The sequence below is a fragment of the Pteropus alecto genome, unplaced genomic scaffold (genome assembly GCF_000325575.1).
Source record: "Pteropus alecto unplaced genomic scaffold, ASM32557v1 scaffold61, whole genome shotgun sequence".
NCBI classification, from domain to species: Eukaryota; Metazoa; Chordata; class Mammalia; order Chiroptera; family Pteropodidae; genus Pteropus; species Pteropus alecto.
In genome coordinates, this window is record NW_006434835.1 from 4,641,476 (window position 1) to 4,660,086 (window position 18,611).

Sequence of the window (18,611 nt, forward strand, 5' to 3'; positions counted from 1 at the left end):
GGGGAAGGAGAGCGGAAAGCCTGGGTGGAGGGAGGGAGGACCCCCTGCAGAGGCTGTCCGTGCTGCTCAGGAAGCCTTCTCACCAGGGAGAAGCAGAGAAGGGCCGAGGTCACAAGGTCACGTAGGAGCAACCCCCGAGGCTCTTGGGAATTGCGTCGACCTGACAGGACCAGGGGCTTCCACGGGCCTTGGAGGCAGGAGAGCCCAGCAGATGCACCCACGCTTCCGGGGTCCAGGAGGCCCAGCCACCTGACATCCTGGGCTCAAACCTGGACATCGTGGTGTCGTGGTGCTCCTGGCTTGGTGAGGAGGACGGGAATTCTGCTGCCTTCCCAGGCCCTCCGGACACTCCAGCCTGGCGTCAGACATCCGAGCGCTGGGGAAGGTAAGGGCTCTGACACCCCCAGGGTGGCTCTGTTGTTTCCAGAGGGCAGATGAGGGGACCAGTGGGAAAAAGGGGTTTTCCTATTTCCTTCCACACCGGGTCCTGCTTCCTCCTCCAAAACCAGCCGCCAGACCAGCACAGCTGCCCCATATGACCTCACTGTGGGGGTGGTGGGCCTCTCAGCTAAAAATAGCCTGCGGCCACTGCATCAGGACAGAGCCAAGGGGCCCCTCGCAGGGGAGGGTCCCACCCCCGGCCCCTGGTGTCTGAGGGAGCCCTGGGAAGGAGAGAGCCTAACACGTATGGGGCTTCCTAGTGCCAAGTGGCGCTCTCAGGTAATCCTGGTGACAGCCCCGTGGGGTGGGTTATTATTGCATCATTTTACAAAAGGAGGCACATGCACAGAGAGGTTAATAAGCAGCCTGAGGTTACACAGCTGGGGAGTGGCAGAGCCAGGACTCAAACTCGGAAAGTCTGGCCAAGGCTGTTGCCCCAGACGTTGCTTTTCCTCCTGCAGAGCCAGGAGGGCAGTGAGGGGTTGTACCTCGATCCCCTTTTCACTTGGGCGAGTCACCTCTCAGCCTTGTTCTCCTCACCTGTAAAGTCAGGTTAGAGGCCCGAGATAGAGCGGAAGCTGCAATCCTTGTGAAGTCTGGTCTGTGAGCTTAATTCATAGCTTTTAAATATTCGGACATAGACTCTGAGGCCCTCCAGCTGCCCCAGCGCCCTGACTGAATTCATGTAAGAGCCGCAAAGTCCTGTTCTCTGAAAACACCAGCCTTGGGATGGGCGCATCCTGCTGCCTTCGCTGGAATCCACCCCCTCTCATTTGTCGGCCTGGCCAACTCTCATTTTTCCCTCAAGTTTCAGCTCAGAGTCCTGACTCTCCAGGGCAGGCTTGGGCTCACAGGGCCTTTGCATGCCCTTCCCTCCCAGCACCTGCTGACCAGTGCTGCTGTGACTGTGTGGAGGCCTGGCTCACGGCAGGAGCTGGGAGGCTCTGACCTGGGCCAACACCACCAGAATGCGAAGATCCCAGCACAGGTGCCGGCACGGGGTGCTGCATCACTCTGTAATTCATCTGTCACCTTAGTCCATTTGCTTAAAACAGTCTTGCTTCTCAAACTGCAGAGGCACACAAATCACCTGGGCTCTTGTTAAAGGGCAGGTTCTGGTTCTGTGGGTCTGGGGTGGGGCCTGAGAGTCTGCATTTCCAACCAGCTCCCCAGTGATGCAGATGCTGCTGTTTGAAGGACCACGCTTTGAGTAGTGAGGCTTCCAGAAAGACGAGTTCAATTGCTACCTGTAGCCAATGCTTTAGGTAAAAACTCTGGATGATGCAGCTGAGACACCAGGCTGCGGCTGGCCCCTAGGTCGTATGGGAGGGTCCTGAACCAAGTCCTCGCTTTGAGGAGAGCAGTTCAGGGACTGGGGACTCACAGGAGGGGGCTTAGAATCCAGGCTGCAGCGCTGTCTTTGGAGCCCAGGCCTCCAGAGAGAGGAAGTGCTGATGGCCCCAGCAGTCAGGCTCCAAAGCCCAAGGACTTGACCCTCTCGTTACTGAGCCTGTGCAGTGTGAGGCTGGGTTAGGACAGTGAAGAGTGGGATCCTGTCCATCCCCTCACCCCACAGCCCAGAGGCTCCTCTACAGACCTAGCTGCAAACTTCTCTGATGTCCCCTCTGGCTCTGGGGCCATGGCCACAGACAGGCCAGGGTTGGAGAACATTCTTGGCCCCTCCCACTCCTGATTTGGGGCTGCCTTGCTTTAAACCAGCCCTAGTTCGTGATACCGGAGCTCCCCCCAGCCAAGCTCCTACCTCATTATATTGTTGGGGTCTGTTTCCTCCTCTGTCTTCTCCCCTAAACCATGCCCTCTTCAGAAGCAAGACCATTTCCCTTTTTCTCTGCTCTCCAGCTCAGCACCTGGCGCACAGTAGGTACCAAACTAATTTGTATCCACAGCTTTCTTTAGATGTACTGGGGAGGACCCGGCGGGTGAGGTGGCAATGCGTTTTTAGGTCTTGCCACCAGAGGGCAGGCGCGTGCAGCAGCGGGAGCTCGGGTGGACCGGCAGGGAGAAGGTGGGTTGGGGTGAGGACCCGCATCGCACATCCAGCGTCCAGGCCTCCAAAGGTGGCTTATGGTTTGGGGCATCTCTGCGCTTCTGCAGATTCCAGCGTGAGCTCCAGAGTCCTCCCTTCCTTCCTTCCCTCCTCCCTTTCCTCTCTTCCCTTCCAGCTTCCCAGGTCAGACTTGACTTTGTGGGACTTTGGGCCGGACGCCTTTCTCTCGAAGCCTTCGTTTCCTCACCTGTACAATGAGAAAATAATGATAATACCCAGCTTCTGTGCATATCCCAAGCTGGGGATTCGGAACCTCCGTGTAGGGCTGTACATTTCCCTTCACACCGGCCCGTCCCTACTGTCAGGGGCCAGTCCCGGCTGTGGCTGAGGCAGAAGCAGGGCCCCTTTGCCGAAAGGCACTGCCTCATCAGACCTCCTGCTCCACCCTGGTGGACCGTATCTCCAGGCCCCGTCTGTGGTGCTGCGTGGGGCTGACTGAAATGGCCCCACTGAATGACCACCCCATCTCTGGCCTGGTGCTGCTGCAGCCACCTGTGCTAGGACATTCACAGGACATTAGCTCAGTCTATTCCACTCAGAGATGGACGGATGGGTGGGTGAGTGGGCGGATGGATGGATGAACGAGAGAAATTCACTCATTGCTCAGAGCCTGTGTAGCAAAGGGCTTTTCATGCCCAGCCAGCAGAACCTTAAGTCCTGGCTCCAAACAGTCAGCTAGCTGAGCACCTGTCTCCTTTTTGAAGCTCCTTGTCCATTTGGATTGCCAACTGGCAGTGACATTTAGGGACCCCGGTCTAGGCTGTCCTGGAGGGCTGGGGGTAAGGACACTGCTAACTGTGGGGGCTTTTACTCTTTCAACTCGCATTGGCTGCAGCACTGGCCATGCCACAGTCAGCCAGAGGGGACCCTGAGATGCTCCGAACCCCAGGGAACTGAGGGTTATGCAGCCACCACAGCCAGACCAGAAGGTGGATCCAGACTCTGGGTGACTCCTGAGCTCCCACCCTCCCCTCACGCCCCGCTGCCTCCAGAGAAAGGGTTTCTGGGCGGGTCTGGAAAAGGGACGTGTCACTACAGTGGGCTGTCAGTCCCCTGCCGAGCTCATGGTTTTCTCACAGCCAGGCCTCTCCTGACACACGTTCCCACCTGTAGGGACTTGCCCCGTTGCTGACCCAGATTTCAAGGCCACTCTGTCAACCCCTCCAGGGCAAGGCAAAGCATGGCTTCTCAGAGGCTCAAAGAGAAGCCATGACCAATACCACAGAGACTCAGCCTGGCGTGGGAGGACGTCTCCAGCCCGAGAAGCCCGGCTCCACACGGGGCTCAGCGGGCTGCCATGGGCTTCCCGGCGCCTGCCTGGTCCCGTCCACCCCCACGAGGATGTCCTCCTCAGGGCAGTGAGTGAAGAACCATGTTAGGTGCCCCTTTGTGGGTGGGCAGCACCCAGTGGGGGCATTCAAAGCACAGAAATTTAAGTATTTAGGACGGAGGGTGCTATGCGTGTGTCTGAGGCTGGTTTCTTGTCTGTGACTTTACATAGTCCTGGGTGCCAGCTTTCCTGCTGCTCCAGATGACAACTCAGCCTCTCCATTTCTGCTGCGACCTCTGGCCCCAACCTCAGCACGCCCAGTTCTCTCAAGACGGCTGATCTTGTTGCCACACGGTCTTGACAATTCTGCCCCTGGCTTGGGGCCACATTTGCTGAGCCAAGATGAGGCATGAATCACGGGGCTGGATTCAGAGGAGCTGCATGCTCAGGAGCTGTGTGGAACGTGCAGACCTCAGAGCCTGCAGAGCCTGGCCCAGCCCTCCACCGGGGCTGTGCCCTCCACCGGGGCTCTGCCCTCCACCGGGGCCGGCCCTCCACTTCCCTCCCTGCTGGCCTCCCATGGCCTGAAGTCATGTGGCTTCTCCTCAGCCTGCAGTGGCTTGCATAGGCCTGGCAGTGCCCAGTCAGAGGGGTTTGTCCGGATGGACTAGAGCAGCAGTCCCTAACTTTTGTGGCACCAGGTCCCGGTGCTCCTATGACAACCTAGTGCTTGATGGTCTGAGGCAGAGCTGAGGCGGTGATGCTGTCGCTGGGGAGCAGCTGCAGATACAGATGAAGCTTCGCTCACTCGCCCACTGCTCGCCTCCTGCTGTGCAGCCCAGTTTCTAACAGGCCACGGACCTGACCGGTACTGGTCTGCGGCCAGTGGTTTAGGGACCCTGGTCTAGGATGTACAAATAATATTCTTTTACATTGTTTCTTAGCTTACAAAAGCCCAATTGAAAGTCTCCATAAAGAATTCCTGGACTCCCAAATATACCCCCAAGGACCCAGGGAAACCCCAGTTTGAGAAACTGTTCAGAGGTGCCCTGTGGCCAGCCAGCTGGCAGAGGCTTCTCTGAGCAAAGGGTCTCCGTCTCACCTTTACTGCTGTGTCCTCTCGTCCACCACACAGTCTGCCCATTAATAGGCTAGTGGGTCAGAGAATCTCTGTATTTCTCTGTCGACAACTGGGCGGCTCCGGAGCTGTCCTCACTGGGGGGCCTGGCTTGGGCTGGCAAGCAGAGGGTGCCAGCTGGCTCCTCTTGGGCCTGGCAGGAAGTTCCCACAGCCTGGCACATTCCCCTGGCCAGCTCCGCCTGAAACGTGGCCTTGGCTCCCCCTGACACTTGGGGACCAGCTGCCTTAGCTCCTCAGGAGGGGACAAGGGAGGGGCTCATGCTCAGGAGGCCGGGCCCAGTGCTTTCTCCACACGCTCGCAAGTGTAGCAGTTTGGGCTGGAAGGTGTGTAGAGCTCGTAAGAAGAGGGGCCCTAACCGCGGCGGTGATTGTGACTACCGCTCTGCTCCCTGCCATAACCAGGTGCTACAGCCTCGCAGGTGGCCTCTTACTGGAGCTGGTCCCTAGACTACCAGCCCCAGGGTTAGGATGCTGGGGGCATCTCTATTTCAGACACACACGGGTGTCCCTGTCATCATCCTGTGTCCACTCCGAACATCGACTGGGATAGCAGGCAGGACCGCCCTGCCGCTTCCTGGCTGGGGGACATTGGCAGGTCACCCAGCCTCTCTGTGAAATTAAACGAACCTTTCTGTCCTGCCTCGCAGTTTCTGTTGAGGGGTCAGCAGCAGTGTCCATGATAGGCGAGCACAGCGCCTCGCTAAAGAGCCTCGAGTATGGTAGCTGATGTTCCCTCACCCAATGGGATGACGTGGGTAAGAACCGAAAGTCTCCCAAACAGGCCCCGGATTCACTGTGATCCACCCGAGGGGTGTCGCTTTAATTACCTCCATCCCCCAGCAGATCCTGTCTTACTACCCCTGGGATCTCTCACAGAAACCAGGGGGAGCTTGGAGAGCTCTGGGAGCAAATGGGGACAGGGCACAGGGACAGAGGCTGCCCGGGGGCTGAGGGAGACAGGACAGGCCCTGACCCCAGGGCAGGAGGGCAGTGTCCCCTCTCTCAGTGTGGCTTGTCCCCGGGAGGGGGGGGGGGGGGGGAAGGGCTGGCCCCAGAAAGGTGCAGGACGGGAGCTCACATGGGCAACAGGCCCCTTGGCTTCACCCACCGGTGGCGGCGGCTCTCAGGGAGGGGCCGGGGCCACAGGAGCAACTGAGCAGACAGGTGTCATGGGGCGAACGGGCGTGCGGGGGCTCAGGCCCAGCCACACGCAGGTGCGCACGCGCGCACGCGCAGCCTCGCCCGGCCCCCGTGGTCCTCCATTCGCTCCTCTTGAGGGTACGAGGACGTCTTGTGACCGGTTATTTTCCACCGATGAGCTTGTCGCGTGCAGAGGTCTGCCGCGTGTGCGGGGCGTGAGCGACGAAGGCCTGGTGGGGGTTCTCGCTCACGCCAGTCACTCCGCACATCATCGTCCCGGCTGCGCCCCGTGGAAAGGGCGACAAGCCACCTCGGGCGAGCAGGACCGAGCGACGACAGGGGCCCCTCCCTCCTCTGGCGCTGCGAATCTTTTCTTTCTATCTTAATACACATTTGTTTTTGGTTTTTCCCATGTTGCGAGCTGTAGTCACGTTCCAGAATCCACGTTACCCAATTCCACGACAGGTGCAAGAGTCCTGCTCCCCAGACGAGGCGCGTGGGCGGCCCGCAGCTCCTCGGACAGTGGAGAAGCCCGCGAACCGGCCCCGCCTCCTGCCAGCTGCGGCTTCAGCAGGTTGCTAGCCTCCGCCAGCCTCAGTTTACCCTTCAGGTAACCATACCTGCCTCACTGGGTTTTTGTGGGAACTAAACGAATTCATGTTGGTTTAAATGTTTCTAACTGGAGTATAAATTCCCCTGAGAAAATTCGGAAACGTATCGGAGGCTCATGAAGCCATGAGATCAACATGTCCCTTTCACCAAAGAATCAGAGATTTGAAGCAATATATATATATGTGTGTGTGTGCGCATTCCAATCATATTTTTATTTATAAAAACAGCTAGTGAGCCAGTTTGTTCTGTGAGCTATAGTTTGCTGACTCTTTCTATAAACAAGTTGATCTAGCCTTTTTCCACTGAAGAAATATTTCCTGTTAAAACAAACATGAATTTATAATAGAGAATAATGTTTAAAAATATAAGAATTTTTAAGATTAAAAACTGAGACTTCAGAGCAATGCGGGACTCATAGTTTCAGGCTCTGCGCCTGACCTCACCACCGCTCAGCTTCCTCCCCACTATGGGTCTGAGCCCCCAGAAGGTACTTGAGTCCTAGTCCCTGTTACCTATGAACATGACCTTATTTGGAATGGGGGGGTCTTTGCAAATGTGGTCAAGTTACGGTGAGGTTGTCGAGTGGGCCCTGATCCTCTTATAAAGACAGGATGTTCCACGTGAAGACACAGACTCACGGGAGAACGCTCCGTGATGACCAACCGAGGCTGAGATTGGAGTGATGCGTCTAGAAGCCAAGGGCTGACAGCCACACTGGGAGCTGGGAGAGGGAAGGGAGGACTCTGCCCAGAGTCTCAGAGGAGGCATGGCCCTGCTGACACCTTGGTCTTGGGCTTCTAGCCTCCAGAACGACGAGGGAATGAATTCTGTTGTTTTAAGCCACCCAGTCGGTGGAACTGTATTGCAGCAACCCTGGGAAATGTGCACACTGCCTGCCTTAGAAAGCTGTGCGGAGCCTGAGGTTGGCCAGAGGGAGTGGGTGGATCTGTTACCAAGCCAGGCATCTGCCCCGTCAGCTGTGTGACCGAGGGCAAGTCACTTCACCACGCTGAGCTTCAGTTTCCATCTCCCTGGTGTCTGGCCTCTTCCTGGCAGGTGCCCCCATGTCACCATTAACATTTGCCGCTGCTGTCCTGCTGTTACTGTTTGTGACTGTAACAGAGAATCCAAATCTGGCCACATCGCAGGGGGCTGGGCCCCGTGTGGAAGCCTGGTTATGCCCTGGGCGGGGGCTGGCAGCTCAGCTCTGCCTTGGGCGCCTGGCAGTGAGGTCACAGGATCACGCAGCCCAAGGGCTCAGAGAAGGCGCTGGCCTGACCCACAGGGCCCTCGCCTGCCTCAGCCACAGGGACTGAAGCTAGTGGAGGGGGCTTTGGACCAGGCCCCAGAGGAGTCGCTTGTGGCTGGAGGGAGGCCTGAGAGTGGGGACACTGGGAGCAGGGCCTGGAGCATGGGGGAGGCGAGGACGGGGGTGTGGAGAGCCTCTCCTACCCACCGCGATGGAGACCAGGGGTGCTCTGGGACAAATGTCTCCAACACTGCGTGGCGTCTGGCTAGACCAGGCTTCGCCCTTGCCCGTGGAAAGTTCTAGATATGGTCCAGTATATGTGCGGCTCAGGAATGGAAGCCCGCTCACCCATAGGAGAGGGGTTTCTGAGCGTCCTGGTGCAGCTCTGCCCACATCAGCTCGCTTGGAGCAGCCAGCCAGCCAGAGGAGGGTGCACGGCAGGGCAGCTGGTGCATGCTCTGGCCGCCCTCGTCCTGGCCTGGGTCTGAGGGCGGCATCCACAGGGAGGCCAGTCGAGTGCGTTTTCCTGGTAAGGAAGACTCCAGCTGCCTGGTCCGGTTCTCCCCGCCCCAAGGATGCATCTGGAGCCCCAGCCCAGCAGCCTGCCAGGGGAACGTCTGGGCACCACAGCAGCGGTGCCATAGCGAAGGCGGGGCTTCAGCCTCACCTACCTGGGCACTTCCTTCTCCAGGGGCCCGGCTCGGCCCAGCCCCCCAGCTCACCTGGGCACGCGGGGCCGGAGAGCCGTGGCAGCCCAGGAGGTTTCCGCTCTGCACCCTCCTCTCTCCTCTTCTGTTTAGAAAGACAAGAAAGGGGGCTCGGAGTGGGGGTCCCTTCTTTCCACACAGTTCTGGAAACAATCCCAGCTCTCTGGTTCTTGATCCCTGGAGCCTACGCGGACCCTGCTCTCTTTCCGCCGATCCTCATGTCACCTGAGCCGGTGGGCACTAGGGAGCAGGTGTATTTTCTGTAATCCCCTCCAGGGGTGGGGTGGGGGCCTCATCACTTGAATTGGCTGGCGCAGTGCTCTGGTCTCACTTAATTCCTGAGAGGCACCCCAGGAGTGCTGGCCTCCCTACTTCGTCATTCGCTGACCATCTCTTAGGATACTTGTGGGCGACCTCCTCATCCACTTGATGCTGGTCTGACAGCTCTCATGTCAGGGGTCACCCTGATCCACACATCCATCTCTGAGCATGCACAAAATGCTGCACTGTGGAAGATGAACTTGTACTTGCCGCTGATCATTTCCCAGGCCGGTGGGGCCGGTGACAGCACAACACGGGCTTGAGTGTAGTGATGATGATGCCCAGGGACCACTGAGGGGAGACGACCCCAGACAGGGCAGGAAGTCACATTCCTAGACAAGACGCGTGGCTGCCATTCAAGTTCATGTTAACAGCCACCATTTTTTTAGTACCTATTAAATGCCAAGAGTCTATGCCCATATCTCCAATTCTTAGAGAAACTCCGTGGTATAAATTATTATTTCCTTTAAAGATGAAAACCGAGGCCCCAAGAGATCAAGGGGTGTGCCTGTGATGGCAGAGCTGATCAGCCCAGGCCTCCTTGACTCAAAACTCATCCTCATCTCCTGCCACACTGCACCCCAACAAAGTAGCATCCTGTTGCAGCCCCACTTGGTGGCCTCAGAGTTGGTGGGACCTTGGGGAGGAGGGAGAAACAGAAATGAGACCAACAGGATCTTCCCTTTCTGAAGGATAAAACTATCTTTGCCTGGAAGGAAGCTTTGGGCGCCCCAGCAGCCTGTTTTGGAGGGGGCGAGGCATCAGGACAGACTACCTGGGACAGCCTGTCTTACTCGGCAAGCTTTGGAATAGGCAGCAATTAGCAGTCAAGGGTCAGCACCCAGTGCAATAAAGGCTTGGGGCCACAAGGTGGCGCCCACACCCTTCCTTCGGGGCCGAGCGCTGCAACCACTTGAATTCAGATTGGGAGGGCTTGCTACAGGCTGAGGCTGGGGACCAGAGAGGCCTTCCACCAGAGGGGCATCCTGGAGGCTTTTGGAATGAGAGGGCTCAGTGAGCCAGGGAAAGGGTCCTCAAAGCAGAGGGAGCCCCGTGAGACCCCGGAGGTTTGAAAATGTGTTTGAGAGACAGTTCCCAACCCTGCTGGGCCTGAACCCCGATTTGTGAGACAGGTCCCAGGTTTAAATTGCAGTTCTCCAATTCTCACGAATGCCCTGACCTTGTCACTTCACGCTTCCCAATACTTCTGTTCAGAGAATACTCGTAAGGTCTGCGGGCAAAGCTGGAGGGCGAGGATGCTGGAGAGACAGGCCTTGACTGCCCTGGGAGGATTTTGTTTAGGACTCGGTAGACAATGGGGAGCCTCGGCCACCCTGGCTGCATGCGAGGGAAGGACGGAGGAGAAGGCAGGGGGCAGGGTGACTAGGGAAGCAGCCATGTCCATGTACGGGGGGTAGTGGGCAAGGAAGCGGAACAGTGAGGGACAGTCACCAGAGACTGTGCCTCTCCTCTGATGCTTCCACCCAGGGTCTCCGCGGTCTGGCTCCACATCCTTCTCTGAACGGTCACACGGGGACACTTCCTCCCAAATCAATGCCCTGGACCACTCTTGACCCCAGGCTCAGCCTTCCCACCAAAGTATGGCCTCTCTCAGCCCCACTCTTTCAAAGCTCTGTTAAGAGAGAGCTGATGAGCTCACAACTCGGTCTGTGCCCCTGTGTTAGCCCACACGGCTACCTGGGAACAGGTGTTTTAACAGGAGCTTTCTGCATTCAACGTCTTAGTCCAAAGGAGTGACCAGTGGTGAAATGTCAGGCAGGCTGGCAGGCCTATATGTGGGATTGACCAAGCGTGGAAGGTAAAGCCTTCTGAAGTGCCTCCAATAATATCAGAGAAATAGCTCCACTGTAATAAATACTGAGATCCATTTCCATTGACCCTAGAACTCTTCTCTGGTTCCTAAGGCCATCTCCTGCCTAGTTTACAGTGACGACATGTTGACCAGATGGCCTAGTATTAGCATTCATCTCTGCACTGCCCCAGATCCTTTCCATCAGCTGGAAGGTGGTTACAGTTGGAACTCAGAGCAAGGGACCATTTTGTGGCCCAGTGAGATGAAATCACTTACTCAAGTTCTGTGACAAGTCTGCATCGGAGCCAGCCCAGAATCGAGTCTCTTCAGCTCTAAGACCAATGATATATATTTTGCCTTTATAAGAGAATGTCTTATTGTTAATTATTTGCCATCATAGTTTCAGGAAGAGGAGCAGGTTAGCTCAGTCCAGTATGATTGGCATTTGGCAAAATCTAGTGAAGCAAATGTTCTGACTGCTAAGGCTTTAATTGGGATGCTATTAACATTTAGCCATTTAACACTTCAAACCATAAACCAGATGCAATTTTAAAAACTGATAAATCCAACTACATAAAAAGTTAAAAAGAAAAGAAACTTTTACATGGCGAAAAAATAAGCAACATCAAAATGATATACTGAGGGGAAGTATTTGTGTCAAAGATAAAAAACAATATATGGTTAATATTTAAAATTCCAGTAGAAAACTGGGCAAAAGCCATGAGCATACAATTCACAAAAATGAAATAAAATGGCCCTTAGATATATGAAAAAATGTTCAACTTCACTTACAATAAGAGAAATACACATTGTAACTACACTGAATTGGCAAAAAGTTCAAAAGCTTGACAACACACTGTACTGGAGAACCTCTCAAGAAATTGTAATTCTCATATACAAAATGGTAAATTTTGTATGGAAATCAAAATGGTAAATAAAACCCTATGAGGATGATTTGACAATATCAAACAAAACATAAGCCCCAGCAATTTCATTTCGGAATTTACCTCGAAGATGTATTTCCAACAACATGAAAATACATATGCACATGGTTATTCATTGCAACATTATGTATAACAGCAAAATATTGGAAACTGCCTCAACTCCCATAATCAGAGATTGCATGAATTAAATGCGGTACACACATTTTTGGAGTATGAGGCAGCTGTAGAAAAGAATGAAAAAAACTTCTGAAAATTGTGTGGAATGATTTCCAGAATTCATTGTTCAGTGGAAAAAGTGAATTGCATAAGCGGTATGCTATCTTCTACGCAAGAAATAGAAATAAGGAAATATACACAAACCTGCTTATGTTTGCAAAAAAGGAGAAAGAAACATAAGAAAGGTAAACTAGAAACTAAGGAAACTAATTACCTACAGGGGTAGGTACAGATGGAGTGGAAGGGAGAATGATATTTCTCTGACTCTACTTTTTGGCATAGCTTGGACAAACTTTTGGAACCTTGTTAATGTGTTACGAAATCAGTAAATAAAATTCAATCAGTATGTATGGTGAGGTCAACCCTAACACTGAATAAAGCCTAAACAAATAAACTGAACTATGTGCCAAATGGATAACATTACTGTACAAGAAAAAAGAAAAAAAGAACTAATTCGAGTAGCTTTGAATACAGTACTTCGACTTTGTACCGTTGGTCTAAATGCAAAAACACGCAAACGAAAAAACAACAGCAAAAACCAAACTCTGCAAAAAATCTATAACTTTGCTTAATAAATCTGTGGTTGATGGTAATACAAGTATAACAATTTTGAAACCATTTTTGTGCATCATAAGACTGAGAAAATGAGTAAACAGACTGACATTGTTAGGAGCCAGAGTTTTCACTGTGTGAGAAGGAAGATATAAATAAGCCATGGAGAAAGGTAAGTGTATTAGTTTCCTATGGCTGCTGTGACAAAGTGTCACAAACTGGGTAGCTTAAAGGACAGAAATTTATTGTCTCAGTTCTGGAGGATGAAAGTCCAAGATCAAGGTGTCGGCAGGGTTGCTTCTTTCTGAGGCCGTGAGGGAGAATCTGTTGCAGGCCCCTCCTCTACCTTCTGGTGGTTTGCTAGCAATTTTGGCATGCTTTGGCTTGTGGAAGCATTACTGTCATTTCTGTCTTCATCGTCACATAGTGTTCTCCCTGCATGCATCTGTGTCCAAATTTTGCTTTTCAGTCATGTTGGATTAGGGTTCATTCTATGGCTTCAACTTAACCTGAACATCTGCAAAGATCCTCTTTCCAAATGAAGTTACATCCATAGATGCTAGGGGCTAGGATTTCAACACATTTCGGAGTACACAGTTCAACGCATAACACTAATGAAAAATCTTGTGGCATTGGATTGGGATGCGAAGTATCAGAATGAATTCATGCTTTAAAAAAAATTCAGCCTGCCGGTCTGGAAGCTGTCACCTCAGCAGCTCCGAGCACAACCGAGGCCCAGATTTTGGTTTCTAAATACCATTCTTCACTAAAAAAGATAGCACTTTTGGGGTAAATGGGTGATTATAGGACTGAGAAAGGAAAAGTCCATGAGCTTGGAACCTTCTGCTATGCCTGAAAGTAAGAAAGTGCTATGGGAGTGGTGGGGACATGTCTAAAGGATACTGAGCAAGTCCACAGGAAGAGGATGCCCCTGGCCAGAACTGGGACCATTGGAGCATCGGAACGAAGGATGACAGTAACGGACATGCACATTCAATCAAAAAGAACGCGTGAATCCAGACCGAGTCTAAAAATGAAACAAACATACAAATAAATTGGGGGAGACGGAGAAGCTCCTCTTTCTAATAGAAAGATGACAACAAATGTAGAAGGAATGAGAGCTGAAAAACAAACATTTTGCAGTCATCATCGGATAATCGATTCAAACAAGAATACTCGAACCATTGAGTGAAAGCTTGTTGGATAATCAGATATTTACGGTCTCGAAGTAGCTCCCCAGAGAATAAGTAATTACAAAGGGAGGAAAGGACATCTTTGCAGTGAAGAAATCTGGGGGACACCACCTTCACCAAGTGATTAAAGTAAACAGCAACACTGGAACCGTCTGACCCCATGGCCCCTGGGGCATCGCTTGGAGAACACAGCGTCACTCAGGCAGTATTCCTGCCAGAAGTACGGAATCCGAATCAAGTCTCAAGGAAACAATCCAACAAGTGCAAACTGAGGGGTGTTCTCAAAACAATAGGTTTGCATCCTTCAAATATGTCATGAAACACAAAGAAAAGATGAGAAACTTCCAGATTAAAAGAACGAGATTTTTTATGGGGGCTTATAAATAAATGTACCCTAAAATTTATAGAGAGGTAAAAAGGATCCTTGAATAGGTAAGTCGATTTTAAAAAAAGAAAAGCAAACAGGGAGCATTTACCCTACCAGAAATACAGACTACTTTTAAAAAATAAAAACAGCACGAAAACAGACCAATAGACCAATGCGACAGAATAGAGCGCTCGGAGCCATGTGTATTTGGCAGCTTAATATAAGAAAATTTGGCATCACTAATCAATTTTTTTTTAGGTAAATGGTATTGGGAAAACTGGTTCATTATACAGAAAAAAATAAAACGGGTTCCTTACCTACCACCATTAAAAGCTTGACAATGTCTACAATAAAATTTTTTTTTTTTTTAGTACTGAGATTTTAAAAAGTGATAAACAAAATGAGATTTTAAAAGCTGATCTCACTTAGGTAAATACAGACACACACACAAAACGAACACACATTTACAAGAGCACAGAGTGAGACACACCTAATGAGTTAGAGCAGCTGCGTGTGGGGCAGGGGAGGAGCGAGAGGAGGGAATGGGGATAAAAGGAATTAATTAGTTACTTAAATACAACTAGGGAGGGGCTTTTTAAAGACCAGAGGCGACTGTATCCCACGGACTGAGGACTGCAGCTAACACCATCCTCCGCACCTGAGGCCCCAGGAAAGGGAAGAGCAGGGAGATGAGAAAGGACAAAGATGCTCACAAAATTCTTGTGGCTCCACCACCCAGGAGAAGAGATGTTATCATCCCAGCGTTTCCTCCTAGTGTGTCTTTCTATCCCTCTAAAAATTGATCCCTTCCTTTTCACTCATTCTCCGGCTCTGGAGGCATATAGAAATGGGTTAAAATTCTGGATTAACGATTTTCCTAGTGGTGTTATTTTGGGCAAGTTGCCTCCTCTTCTGCAGCCTTAGTTTTCTCCATCTGAAAAGCAGAAACGATCGTGGCCGGCCTCGCAAGATTGTGGGATGGTGAAATCAAATGATCAATATGGAAAAGCACCTGACCTTAACTTAATCCCAGCTGCTTTTCCTCTTCGAGCGTCACTGGGGTGGCTCCCTCTGGGTGCTTCACACAGCTTCATGCAGACAGAGGCGGTCAATAAATACTTGTCAGACCGAACGGAATTACGAGAGAGCCAGATCTCACCTGTGCTCTTTCATCCCGAAGCACCTCCTCTTTTGCTAGGACGCAGATGCTGACAGACGGTAGGATGTTACGCATGTCCTGTTTTTTTTACCCCCATGTTCCATTCTCTCAGTCCCGCGTGCAAGGAAAAGAAACTCACTCTTTTGGGTCACCCAGTTCACATGGCAAGGGTGAGGGACCCCAGAGATGTTTTTCATCATTTGCAGCATTTTCCAGGGAAGAGTTCAAAGATGTGGAAATTGACAGAAATATTGCGAGAAATATTGAAAAAGGCTCCCTGGCTGCTGGGAATGAGGACACTCACCCTCCAGGGCCCAAAAGCCCTTGGCAGTTTCCTGCCTTCAGAGTGAGTCTGTCTCACATGAGTCACCCTGGAAGTGCCACATATGGTAATGTGTCATTTCCCTGAATCACTCTTGGGGAGGCTGGGAACAGCCTAGACCAGGCGTGAACACATCTCGGGATGACCGCGGGGTTCCCAGGTGGCCCCGTGCAGCAAGGTCCGAGGAGTCCCATAGATGCCTATGGCTCTAGTGTTTGGCATTCATCGTTAGAAGTGCTCTGCTGACATCTGTGACTCAGACTTTTAGAAATTCCTAGAACAGAGGCCTCGTGAATCTGAAGGGCCCCTCGGACACCTGGCTAATCTGGTCCCCTGCTCTTCCTGGCCACTAGGCCTCCAGCGATGCTTCAGAAGATAGAGCAGGGGATTTGGGTTTTGTTTTTCACACGGGTTTGGGTTGTGGGGGGGTGCGCCAGCATACCCAGGAGCACAGGATGTCAACACGGGGCATTCGGCAGGCATCCCGTGCCTCTCCCCCCACTTCGTGGACCAGGAAGCCAAGTCCGGAGAGGGCAAAGGACTTGTCCAAGGTCAGGCAGAGGAGGATCAGTTCCTGCCACGTGGTTCTGGCTTTTGGGAGACAAGGGGTGAGGTCATGGGAGTGAAGCTCAGAGGGCCGCTTCAGAATCCCAGACTAAATCCACAGATGAAGTCACAGAATCAGAATCCTGGCTCCCAAGAGGCCTCCCTGCTCCTCAGGCCACCGGAGCTGGGGTGGGTGGGGGGTCGTGAGCGCAGACAGCTTGGAAAGACTCAGGCTCCAACCCTGAGACGAATTTACTGGTGCAGGGTTTAGGGAAGTCACTTCACTTCTCTGTTTTGGTTTTTCCTTAGTGAAACCTGACCCCCCTGCAGAGCTGTTATAAAGATTAAATCAATGGTCCCCAAGCTTTGTGGCACCAGGGACCAGCGCTCCTATGAGAACCTAATGCCTGATGCTCTGAGGCGGAGCCAAGGCGGTGATGCTGGCGCTGGGGAGCGGCTGCAGACACAGATGGACCTTCGCTCACTCGCCCGCCGCTCACCTCCTGCTGTGCGGCCCGGGTCCTAACAGGCCACATGGACAGGTACTGGTCTGTGGCCCATGGGGGCTGGGGACCCCTGGATCAGATGACTCGAGGCATAAAGTGGTGAGTGGGACTTGGGCTCAAATTCCATGGCCCACGGGCACACAGGGAGCAGCCTGGGCACAAGCCCGGCCTCCCCCTGGGTGATGGCCTCGGCGGAAACCTCACAGCCTCCCCGAGCCCCCGTCTCCTCCTGTGGCCTCGGCGTGGGAGACCCACTGCATGACGAGGCACGGTGTGTGGGAGCACAGGCCACGCCCAGGGCTGCCATCGCTGGCAGAAGCCAGTCCGAAGCCACCATCTCCTGGAGGGGACCGGGACACACCACCCCACTGGGTGCCACCTGGCATTTTGACTATTTCCAGTTAAAGATGCTTGAAAAACAGCAGGTTCAAGAAAAATGCTCTGACCTCCCTTCTCTTCCTTAAAAGCAGGAGATGCGATTCCCATGGAAAAGATGCCTCTCTGTGCCAGAAAGGAAGTCACCTTCCCGCCATCGATGGGAGGCTGGCACCAAGGGATTCGGAACCTCGTTAAAATAACTCTACCTCCCCTTGGCATCCCCAGGTATTTCAGCTTCTTTCCTACAATTGCCTCTCTCTGTTTCACCTCGCGTAAAGGCATTTAAATTTCATTACTTCCCTGGGTCTTCATTTCCGTATGAGGGCTCCCGTGTCACGTAAAACTTCTATTAAATAAATCTGTATGTGTTTCTCCTGTTGATCTGTCCTGTGTCGATTTAACTCCCAGGCCCAGCTGAAAACGCCAAGAGGCAGAGGGGAAATCTTGTCTCCCTCGGCTGCCCGCGGCGCCTCCGTCTGGCTGCTTTCAGCCTGAGTAGTCGATTTGAGCCCTAAGACCGGCCGTCCTTCTGTGTGAACCATCCGAGTCCCTCCACGCCTGTGTCACTGTGCCTGGAAACAAGGCAGAGGCCCTGGCTATGATGGGACAGCACCAGGTCACACAGGCAGGGCCCCCGTGGCCGGGCACAGGCCGGAGAACCGGGAAGCTGAGCTGACGAGGATGCTAAGATCTGAGAACCGTGGAGCTGGGAGGAGGCTGGTCCAGTATGCTCATGTTGTTGATGGAGAAACTGAGGCCCAGAGTGAAGAAAAGACTTACCCAGGGACACGTGGCCCTGGTGGCGACAGTGGCATTGGAATTCTGGTTTGCAGTTCTGTACTCTTTCTGTCACACCTTGCCCTTGGAATGAATATTCTAGTAAACGTAGACTGCGATTTAGACGTGTTCACTCTGAGCTCACAGATGCTTAACTCTCTGTTGTATTCTTGGTTAGAGGCTTAAATGCAGTTCAAGGGGTTAATTCCTGGAGTCATGTGCCTTAAACCCAGAGCTGCCTAAGCTTGGTGGCTTAAAGAGACATTACATATTACTATTATTTGTATATTAACTCCTGGTACGTCGCTTTACTCTTTCAAAGTAATTTCCCTGCATGGTCCTATCTAACTCTCTCGATAGCCCCAGGAGGTAGGTTTCATGGTCTCCATCTTCAGGACCTGAGGCTTAGACAGACGAAGTTAGTCACTCGTTAGTCACTCCCGTCCAAGGGTCTTTCTCGCCAACCCCACAGAGAATTCAAGAGCCCAGACTCATTTGCCATTGGCTAGACCAGTGTCCATCCTGGAAGCAGACATGCTGGCCACTCATGGGCGTCTTATGTTGTTGGGCCTCGGCCATTTTAAAACATCTTGAGTCAGCTTATAAAGTCCAGAGACTTCTTTAAAAGGGAGGGTTTGTCTTTAAAAAGAAAAGTCTGGAAGCTCCGGCAGCCCTGGGGTCCACCGTCTTCTCTCTGTTCGGCAGACCGCCTCTCTTTGGTGTGTCTGCTTTGCTTGGTTCTCGTCATCACGATTTCACAGTTGCTTCCACCTGTGACAGGACCATGGTAGCCAAGTGTGGAGTACGTCACTCCACAGCACCCAGAGCCTGGTCCAGGCCAGGCGTCTGGATCCCTCCTCGTCTGGGAAGAGTCTCTTCGGGAAGGGGTG

At 52.6% G+C, this 18,611-nt stretch overlaps 1 long non-coding RNA gene across 1 annotated transcript; it reads left to right on the forward strand.

Moving 5' to 3' along the window:
• Window positions 1-16,544: 16,544 nt before the first annotated feature.
• LOC112478494 lies at window positions 16,545-17,964 on the forward strand. Its single transcript, XR_003045869.1, has 3 exons — window positions 16,545-16,602; window positions 17,037-17,169; window positions 17,353-17,964. It is a non-coding gene; the product is annotated as an uncharacterized LOC112478494 (long non-coding RNA).
• Window positions 17,965-18,611: the final 647 nt, after the last annotated feature.